We start from the raw sequence: 11,475 nt of genomic DNA on the forward strand, positions 1-11,475 counted from the left end.
TGAGGGTACCATCAGGAAAGTAATTCGTCACAGATTGGTCCCTGTGTTGCATTCTTATTTTCTCGGACACACAAAGGAATAAGAGAAGAAGACAAATGATGGACTTCTTTTTTTTCTCCCAAAATGCTTTTATTTAAGGCATACATATTTTTAATACATACTACGGTGTGTTTATTTGAGGGGCAATCTGAACGAAATTTGCCCTGTTCAGTCAGTGTAATTGCTGTGAGCTTTACAATAAAAATCAGAAGAAAATGGCCCATGAGAACCATGTTCAGATGTACCATTGGCCTTTGATCACACAAAATAGAACATGACTGCTGGCCTCCAAAGTTATTCTCTGGTTCTAGTCTGCAGATGCAAGGCTGAAAATAGAGCTGTCTAGAAGGCTAAGTGTTGGGGAAGGTCATAGAAAAGATGTGACCACCCATTGACCCATGAACTGGACCCAGGCCACTGGCAGCTCCTCACCCCTTCCTCTGTCCTTGAAATGTGGGTTCTGCTTGCCTTTCCTGCTCTCAGAGGCTGCTCCGAGGACACAGGACACAACCTTAAAATGGTAATGTGGTGTTCATGGTTTATATGACTGAACCCAGTTAAGGCCTCTGTGTAAACTTCTAAGGTTTGGTAGGTGGGTGCAGGGGTCCCCTGCCTTGCTGCTGCCCAAGACAACCCTCATACATAAGTTCCCTTTGCTTATTAAACCTGCCCCCTAACCACCTGGAATGGCCTGCTTCTTTCTTCCATCTGTCCCTGCCCTCCACACATGGGGGCTGGTTTCAGATGGTACCCAGGAGGCTCCCAAGGAGGTTATGAACCAACACTAAGGAGGGAGAGATTACAAAGAGGAAAGAAAGACAAAAACAATTTGGAAATCGTGCTCAAGATGGCTTCTTGTCAACTCTTGCTGTTGTCAGCTTCCTTGAGAAAAAAATGAATTTTAGGATATACTGTTCACCCTACAAATCCCAGTGGAGGGATCTCTCCACACTTGAACCAAAGGCATAGATCCAAAAGGCTGAATCAAGCAACACCAGGTGCAGGAGGTCATGCAAAGGATGTTCCAAGTTTTCCAAATGCTCTCATGGGAATTCTGGAACTACATCAACACTTTCTTCAGTGTTTTTCCAGGTCTGATACTTCTCCAACTAGTTAGAGAATCATTTTTTAAAACTTAATCAAGTCTTGCACCAACACTGAACTTAAAAGAATAACATTAAAGGTCTCCTCTCCTTCTTTGACTGCAGAGGCCTTGGGATTTGCATTGGACTCCCACCGTCAAGCCAAGTGTGTGTTCAACAAATGCACTTAAACATCTGTTTTTGTCTTTCAACAAGGTCAAGTGAAAGTTATCCGTTAATTTCTCCCAGAATTCACAAAAGTGAGGGCCAAATGGATGTTTTCTGGATACATGATGATATATAGGAATTTAAAAATTCCGTAAACATATTATCAAGAGTCAAGCCGCGGAGCAAGAAGCAAAAAGACCGATAGACATATGAAAATCATTTAGCCTTATTTATAATTAAAAAATGGCAATGAAGACACAAGGATAGCATCTTTCTCATAAAATTGGTAAAAAATAAAAATATCAATGATGATGAGCACCCTGGGCCATGGTCATATTCACATACTGCTGAGAGGAAAAAGTAGTACAACCTGTTTGGGGGGAGATGTGAAATTTGGCGATACTTATCAAATGCTTAAAAAATTCATATATCCGAGGCACCTGGGTGGCTCAGTTGGTTAAGCATCCGACTCTTGGTTTCAGTTCAGGTCCTGATCTCAGGGTCTTGGAATCGAACCCTGCCTAGGGCTCTGGGCTTAGTGGGGAGCTTGCTTCAGATTCTTTCTCCCTCCCCCTCTGCCCCTCCCACTATTATGTGCTCTCTCTCTCTAAATAAATAAATAAATAAATCTTTAAAAAAAAAAACTCACATACCCTTAGGATCCCAAATTCCATTTCTATGACTATATCCTAAGAAAATAATTAAGGATGCATGCAAGCATTCAGCTTCAAGAATATACAGCATGGTATTTTCTTTTTATAATAGCAGAAAAGCAGAATCTAAGTTTTTACAATTTCCCAGTTTAGCAAAATATTGTATACCCATGTTGTGGAATAGGATTTTGCCATTGAAAATTATACCATAGATTTTTTTTATTGATATAGATACTTGTAGCATATTTTTGGCTAAAAAAAGAGTTTATAAAAATGATGACTTTATTACGGTAAAAGCAAAGTGTAAAAGGTGAAAATGTGCATAGAATTTTGGTGGTGTTAAGTATTGACTGGGCCAGGGAATTCCAGAACACCTGGCTTTTACCCTGGCAAGTTTCCCAATTTCTTTCAGCTTTTCCAAAGAAGAGAAATTCAAGCAACAAACTCAAATAGTAAATAGAGTACCAATTTATTAGCTGGTCAGTGCCTGAGATGTCCATAAAACTTCTCAGTAAAAAGTGAACTGGCGGTAGGGTTTGGAGGGCGCCTGGCTGGCTCAGTGAGTTGAGCAACTGACTCTTGATTTCTGCTCAGGGTTGTGAGCTCAAACCCTGCCCGGAGCTCTGTGCTGGGCATGTAGCCTGCTGATTCTCTTTCTCTCTCCCTCTGCCCCTCCCTCTCCCTCTGTCCTTCCCTCCTCCCCACTCTCCTTCTCGAAAGAAAGAAAGAAAGAAAGAAAGAAAGAAAGAAAGAAAGAAAGAAAAAGAAAGAAAGAAAGAAAGAAAGAAAGAAAGAAAGAAAGAAAGAAAGAAAGAAAGAAAAAAAAAAAAGAAAAAAAGAAAGGAAAGGAAAGGAAGAAGAAAAGGAAAGAAAAGAAAAAAGAAAATGATGTCTCCAGACATTCGAGAGCCTGGGAGGGACAGAGTCTCTAGGATCAAAGGCCCAAATGCCAGGGCATCAGGAATAAGAAAATACAGTTCGTACCAGCCCCAAAGGCAAGCTAAGCTCTTGCCAAGCTTGTTTGCATTGACAAAAGCAAACCACATGATCAAGGCAGTAGGAGGGGACGGAACAAGGGCACGGACATGGGAGATACTGCCCACTGAGGGCCATCACTGTAACAGCTCCTGCATAAACATTTCCAAATGAAAGGACATTTGCCATGGTCAACAATGGTCACCCTTGGAGTCTAGACTTATACACTGTTTTATCCCTTTACCTTATTTTGCCCTTTTATCCTATGGCTTTTCCTATTTTCAACAATGAATATGCATTATTTTTGTAATAAGAACAAAGCCAAAATTAATTAACAAAATAAATACTACCGTCTTCCATAAGCTTCCCCAGAAGCTGAAGCGAAGACGAGGATTCTCGTGCAAGTGATTTATGCCCCCAAGAGGAAACCAACCGTAAGGGAGTGAGAAAAGCAGGATAGGACCGGTGAAGGAGCTGAGCAAGAAAGTGATCTCAGCTGAGGTCCAGCCTTAGCCTGAGACCCCAAGGAGCTCTGCAGGATGAAAGGTGCCACGGAGCTGTCTCAGCATGAGGCAATGGTTCAGACTTCTGTACTGCATTTCAGATAGCCATCCGCTGTGGCTGCTCCTGGGCAGGAAGGGATAATCTCTCGGGCATCTCCTGGAAATACAGATCCCATAGGGAAGACAAGTTGCTGAAGAAGGATGCTGCCTTCAGCCCTTCTCAGGCCGGCTCAGAGCAGGTGAGGGGCTGGGGCACCCACTCCATACATGGGCCCAACTTATCTGCTATAGCTACTCCAGACTATTCTAAAGCGCTGTCTCTGCAACGCCTCATATAACGGCCTCCATCGCCTGTCATATACGCCAAATACGCTCTCTAAACAGAAAATAGACAGCAAGTAATATATATCGGATGAATCGATGGTAAGTATGGGAACCACAACATTTCCCTTTTGTGTGTAAACCGTGTATCCTTAAATATGACTTCAGAAAGTGGGCATCTAGAGAGCGTACCAGGAAATTATAGATCAAATATCACTCTTTCTCTTTGAATGGCTCTGTAACTGTGATGATAAGGTAGCTTCTGCTATACTTTCAAACAAAATTCTCCTCTGGGCTAAAATCACGCATGAGAAGTTTCAAGGGGGAAGGATCATTTTGTCTAAAGGTTACAGGCCTAAATTATAAACTCAAGTCAATAAGTTAGACGTCTAAAAATTCTAAAAATAGGGGCGGATAATAAGAGTGCTTTCTCAACCAAAACCACAACCCTCCCTTTGCCGCACTCAGAGAAAGCAGCAGAAACTAATCTTTCTCCCCAAGTGGAAAAATGGGTAATAGAAATCTGCCAGATGCCTTGAATTCTGTGCACTGACAGTGTATTTCCATCAATCTCATTTATTTTTGTCTGAAGTCTTGTTTTCAGGCCATTACATTCAAATACTGAATCAGGCCATGTTCAGCAAGATGCTCTGGGAGGAGGAAATGCCTTTCATTAGAAGGCACGCTTACCTTCTGGGTTTTACCATCAAGGATGACAAGTCTCCACTGTTGGAGGGAGAGATGATGGTTCATAGACTCTTAAGTAAGCAATTTGATAGAGGTTCATAGAAACGGGGAGAAGTCTAGAGGTCTCTGTTAGGTAAGCTATGGACAGAACAGAGAAGGGCCTTGTCAAAAGGGCTCCAACTTCACTAAATGGAGAGATGGACCAAGAAAGAGAGAGAGAGAGAGAGATAAGGGTTCCAGCACTGTCATGGTCCAAGTGAGATGGGGTGGGAAGCCAAAGTCCTGCCCAACTACCTTCTTCCCAAACCTTACCCACTTTCAACAACTAACCCATGTAACTGGCCAGAAAGAAAACAATTGAGGCCCAGGGAAAGAAAGAAAGAAAGAAAGAAAGAAAGAAAGAAAGAAAGAAAGAAAGAAAGAAAGAAAGAAAGAAAGAAAGAAAGAAAGAAGAAAAGAACAGAAAAGAAAAGAAAAGAAAAAAGAAAAGAAAAGAAAAGAAAAGAAAAGAAAAGAAAAGAAAAGAAAAGAAAAGAAAAGAGAAAAGAGAAAAGAAAAGGCACACAGCTACGGCTAGCTCTAGAGACAGCCAAAACTGTAATTCAGAAATATTATGATCTTTCTACATCATTGCTCAACCATTGATTAAACATAATTTTATTCTTTTCAATATAGGTGAGATGTTTCAGACTTCTTAAGAATTTTTTTCATATAAAGCAATGCACAGAACAATAGGTAAATAATTCTTTTAAGAAATTGTTTCTTGTTTGAAATTTGGATAATTCAACTGCCCTTATATTTCTCACGTAAAATTTGCAGGGGGCATATATCTAGCAAACTAATTTTCTGTTTCCAAGCTTCTGGTTCTAATTCCTTCTCTCCTCTCTCATTCTTTCTCCTTCTTTCCTTCTTTCCCTCAATTCCCCTCTCCCCCGCCCCCACATCTCACACTTCAATTAAAAGCTCAACAGATCAGCCCCTTCCCTTTCTCACAGGGGCTCACTACAGGCCATCTGGTCCTGCGAATGCCAGGAAGGGCTGGTGAGATCTCTGGGAGATTCTGCAGGATAAGAGTAGTCTTTTGAAAATGCCAGCTGCTCTTCCTAAGCCTGGGAGGTTGAAGGAGATAGCGTTGCATGTGCTGACACTCCCTCCCCCTGAGAAGCTGGCTTTAGAAGAGGGGTGAAATCAGCAGGGGTCCTCTGATGGGGGCCTGCAAGCTGACTCCACCTGGCAGGGGGCAAGGAAGGGAGAGTATTCAAAGTCCCGGGGGCTCCTCCCCTGGGTGTTGCCCATCATCCAGCTGGCAGGATACAACAGCTGCCAATGGACAGGAAGAACATTTTCTAGCTTCTACTCCAACACCAGAAGTTTCAAACCAGTTCTAGTTACTTCGCTTAGAATACTTTAGGAGTAATCCCATGAAGTGGTGACTCTCTGACTGCTCTGACCTATAAAATGGTCAAACCTAATCTCATAAGGGTCTACCTGATCTGTGCTATATGACGTTTCTGAATGACAAGGATATCGTGGCAGAGAAAGAAATCTTTGGAAGGCCTCCATTCATCATCAAAATAGTGATTCAGTGTATCACTATTACCTCCATGATAAAGTTTACACTCACTATAGTGGCGAGCAAAGCCCTCTGCAAGTCCTCAGCCTATCATTAGTATTCATTCCTATTTCCCAGCACCCAGCCACCCCATCCTCTCAACCTTTTCAAAACTTTCTCTTCCTCTGCCTCTTTAAGTTTCAGTGTTAAGTCATAGAAGTTTGCAGAAAGTTTCCAACTTATCTCTAATTTATTTGCACATTGCATTTAACTCATTAGTCTTCTTAAAAACAAACGATGAGACAAAAGAGTCATAATCAAATAGGATAAATTGGTATTCATTTCCAGAACTGAATATTCATTTAAAATTGACATCACAAATTTAAAAGACAATTTTGAGTTTCTGTTCAAACAGTAGTACCTTGCTTGTTCTTCGACCAGTAAAAGGAGAGCTATGTTAGGAATAAATTTCAGTGTAGTGCATGCTTCTATGGGATTAAGGAAACTGACAATTATTCATTTTCCAGGGTAATACCACACAGAATCCCTTGGAAGAAGAAATGAATGTTTGCCCAGTACCTTCAGTGGGGGCACTCATGTTGGATCTTCCTCCAGGAGTTACTCGGGTGTTTTCCAGAAAATTGGTGTTTCTGGCACTGTGTCCTTCCGTAAGAGTGAGGAACTATCTGAATCATGAGCAAATCAGAGCCCAACTGACCTCCTTGTTAATACTAACATTATAAAGTTATTGGGGCTGGTGAGGAACTGCAAACATGTTCACTACAGAGGCCCAGTGTCCTTGATTGGATCCCTTCCCAGAACTTCTACAGACCACATTTCCCACGTCACACTCTGACCCTGACAATGATTTATTTTCTTGGCTTGTGATATAGGATATTTTCTGGGACATTATTAATAAGGGTCATCATCTATGATATATTCCCTTCTATCAGAATGTGTACCCCTTCCTCTTTGCACCTGTGTCTTCTCTTACTTTTTTCTAATAAACACTTTTCCCCTTGGATGTTGTTGTTGTTGTTGTTGTTTTTAACTTTCAGAGACGTTGAATCAGGGATTGATGAAAACCTGTTTTAGTTGGGGTTCTCCCGGACACATGATTCATGCCCCCCCACCCAAGACATAGATTCAAGTGCAAGTAGTTTATCTGGAAGGTGATCCCAACAAATACCTGTAGGGGAAACAGAGAAGCAAGACGGGTAAAGGAAAGAGCCAGAAAGTGTTCACTATCAATGAAGAGACCCCTACGGACAATTGGAGCTTAAATTACTGAGGAACTCTGGGAGCAGTATAGGACACATGCTTCAGAGTTATCCCACCTGAGGGGTGCAAAGGAAATGGAATTTATACACCTGTCACCTCAGTCACTGGGGGAGTGGTAAATTCCACAGAAGTCTGGCTACCTGGCAGAGAAAGACATGAAGCAAAATAACTGCTGGCAGTTGGAAGTTAAGGGGATGCGGGCCGGGAGTTTAAAGAGGGGTACTGACAGTGTCTGCTACAAAGCTAAAACTCAATTAAGGGAAAAGGAAAAGCAAGTGCATCAGGAAAAACAATGTGATAAAGATTAATCAGGGGGAAAATGCTCTGCTATAGAATCTCAGAAGTCTAGTTAATCCATTCCTAATTTCCAACATACACCATCCACAAATTATACTGAAATTTACTAGTGGAAGAAGAGGCACTATCCTCCACGTCCTGGTTGAAAATGTGAGCCTTCATCTCAATCTAGTTCCCATCACCTTCCAATTCACACCTCTTTTCTTCAGGTAGACCCATCTCCTTCCTGCCCAGCCCTCACGCCAAGCTCATCGTAACCATCGTGCCTTCACTGATGCTGTCCAGGCTGCCTGCACTCCTCTCCACATCATGAAAAGCTCCCCATCTTTAAGACCTAACTCAAACCTTCCTCTGTCCAGTGAGGTCCTACCAACCCTGATTGCTCCCTCCTCTGCTCTCCTTCATAGTTGTTGTGACAGGCAGTATAATGACCCCAAGAAGTCCACATCCTGATTCCTAAAATCTGTGAACATGTTATTTGGCAAAATGGGCTTTGTAGATGTGATTAATTTAAGGATTTTGAGATGAGGAGATTATTCTGGATTATCCAAGTGGACCCAATGTGTAATCAAAAGTGGCTTTAAAAGACAGAAGAGTCAGAGTCAAAAAAACAAAACAAAACAAAACAAAAACCTAATGTTGTGACCCAATTTGGAAACAGGGTCATGGATCCTAAACTCAACAAGACTGGTGGGTGACCTTCTAAAATGAGGAGAGACACAGCCAGAATACCATTTGATGATGGGAGCAGAGATTGAAAGGATACATGTAGAAACGAAGTAATGCCAAAGATTGTCAACAACACTAGAAGCTAAGAGAAACGTATGGAACGGATTGTCCCCTACAGCCTTCAGAGAAAGCATGGGCTTACCAACACCTTGATTTTGGAATTCTAGCCTGCAGAATTGTGAGAGAATGCACTTCTATTGTTTTAATTCACTTAGTTTGTACTTTTGCCTCTAACAGCCCTAGGAAACAAATCCACTACCTTACGGATTTGCTGTGAAGATGAAATGTAATAGTAAGTGTAAAGTCCTTAGACTTAGTCCCTTTGGCATACTGGAAGTGTTAAATATAAAGTGTTCATAATTTTTAGCCTTATTATCATTAATTTCAAAAATATTAGTAGAGGGACTACTAGCACTCTCTCTTAAGCATCTCATGTGCAGAGATCGCTTCTTATACCTTCTCACTGATAATAAATCTTTTTAAAGTTTTCAATTTTAACTTCTAATATGAGAGACATACAGAGCTATAGCTCACATAAACAGAGGCTCTTAAGGGTCCCCAATAATTTTAGAAAGTGCTAGGGGTCCTGAGAGCAAAATGCTTGAGAAATTCTGGAAGAGAGTCTTTAAAATTAGAGGCTTTATTTATTTTTAAATTATCCAGGCCCCTGGTCTGCCATATGTAGTTTTCACACAAAGTTGATGGTGTCAGCCCTCTGGGGGGTTGGGTTTGGATAGTGATACTCTCAAAAATTATTTTCTGCTTCTTTACTGCTGGCTGAGGTTAAGAGTATCTACGTCTATGTTTGTATATCTGTGTGTAGAGCTGTGTACAACAATTCCACCACTTAATGACATCCCAGGTGAGACTTGAAGATTGAGCAAGGCGAAAAACAAAAGAAGGGCCCAGCTTGCACATGCATGAGTTGCCGGGGAAGGAATAGAAATGATATTGGCTACCAAGAGCCATGACTCTTGCAGACAAGCCAGTAACAGAGAGATCCATTTTAAAATTCTCTGTTTTCTTTCCCTCTTTTTTTTTTGGTTACTTTGGGAGGCATCAAAATTACTTTTAACATTTTGTACAATCCCCAAATCCAGGCAAAACTGTCCATTGCTTGGACCACGGCAGGTGTTTTCTTTTTTGCTCAAGGTGCTCAGATAAGAATCCAGGAAAGGCAGGTATGGTATCCGAATCTAGTATTTCTCAGCAGAAAGCAAGCCCCATAATTCTAGAAGAGACTCTATGGTGTCCTATGCTGCAGGGCTCATCATTCACATCTACCCCGGGTCTTTAGAAACCCAAAAAGGGGGGCCACTTAGACACGGCCAGGCTGTCAAGTAGACAGCTTCCGAATGCTGACCCAATTCTGACCATTGTGTTTCAGCAGATTAATTTCCCGATAGCCTGAGAACCTCTGGGGAAATGGGGACAAGACACAAGCATACTTTGCTTTGCGAAGAAAGTCATTTTGTGCGTTCTTAAATCTTTCTTCATGGAAGAATAGAATTTATATTAGTTGACTCATCCACTTTCTTGCCCAAGAAGAGAGGACACGCCAGCTCCACTAATCCCCAAGCTAATTCCTCGCAGATATGTTCTCAAAAAGGCCTGAAATATGGACCCTGATCGCCCCTGAGGATTGCTGCAGTAACCTGAGAACTCTGCTCAGGGAGCCGGGTGCTGGAAGGGAGGCTGGAGCCACGGGAGCAATCTTCATGAAACACAGTAAATTATTGCTTTCCAAGCAATAGTTTTGCTTTAGCCTCCTTAAATCTCATATTATCATCCCTTTGGCAAGAGATGCTTTGCCCCTAAATTCAATGGTTTTGATAATGATGATGAAGATGATGATTGGCTTATTGATCCAAGAGGTATTGTATTTTGCATCTTTTTTTTTCCAACCACTTTTCCATCCTGTAACACTAGGAAGATTCTACAATTTTATGATCACTTTCAGTTATTATAAGCCTAGATCTAGAACAGTTCAGTGTCCATTTTCCTCTATATGAAATAATCCTTCATGCTGCTCTCTCTTTGTTTAGGATTCTCTCTCCTATTCTTATTTCTCTTTTTTAAGATTTAAGAGGGAGAGGGAGAGAAGCAGGCTTCCTGCTGAGCAGAGAGCCTGATGTGGGGCTCGATTCCAGGACCCTGGGATCATGACCTGAGCCGAAGGCAGACGCTTAACCCACTGAGCCACCCAGGTGTCTCTCTCCTATTCTACGGAAAAAACAAACAACAAAAAACACACACAACACATCCCACTGGGCTAAAGATCTTTTTCTAATGTAAAGGTTTCTTCCCCAGTCTCTTGATTTTTCATTTGTGTAATTTATTCACTGCTGGATCCCAGGCGCCTAGTACAGTACCTGTCAGAGACTAGGTGCTCAACAGATATTTGCTGAATCAGTAATTGACTGAATGTCCCAGACCAGGAAAGGAGTGTGACTGGGGAATGCAGGAGGTTAGCAGAGCCACTGCAGTTGCCCACACTTAGTAAGTTCTAGAAGGAGTGTCAGGCCACCAGTTCCTTTTCACCTTCATTCGGATTATGGGGCTCGTTACCACCACCCAACCTCCTGTTATTTTACCTTTTTGCCCCTCAGTCTTAGGTTCTAGATTCTAATCCTGGGGAAAGTCAACTGAATATTCCATTCCAATAATCCACTTATAACAGCAACTCCTACTGTTTGCTCAGCACTCCTGGGCCCTAGGCATTGTTTCTGAATTACCTTCACTGTTTACCCCCGCCCTTGAAAGACAAGGATTATAGTCTCCATTTCTAAGTGAAGAAACTGAGTCATAGAGAGTTTAGGGAATGTGTCCAAGGTCACAGCTAGGAAGTAGCACAGTTGAGAAATTCAGAAAAATCAAGTTTCAATCTTTGGTGTGTTATTAGTTCTCAAAGTGATTACCTGTGGATACGAAAAGGGCCATGGAAAATAATGACTAACTTAATTACATATTTTTATCCATGCTTTTCATTTTATCTTATTCCTTTCTGCATAGCCTTCATAACCACCTTGCTTGTCCTAAAAAAAACCCCAAAATCAAATAAATTAATAAGTATAAATATACTTGAATACCTTTGAAACACAATGGCTGTGCTTATATTCTCTCTCTCCCTCCCTCCCTCTCTCCTTTTCTCCCTTTCTCCTTCTCTCCCTCTCTCCCTCTCCCTCTTT

Source organism: Ursus maritimus, unplaced genomic scaffold (assembly GCF_017311325.1).
Source record: "Ursus maritimus isolate PB19 unplaced genomic scaffold, ASM1731132v1 scaffold_20, whole genome shotgun sequence".
Classification (NCBI taxonomy): domain Eukaryota; kingdom Metazoa; phylum Chordata; class Mammalia; order Carnivora; family Ursidae; genus Ursus; species Ursus maritimus.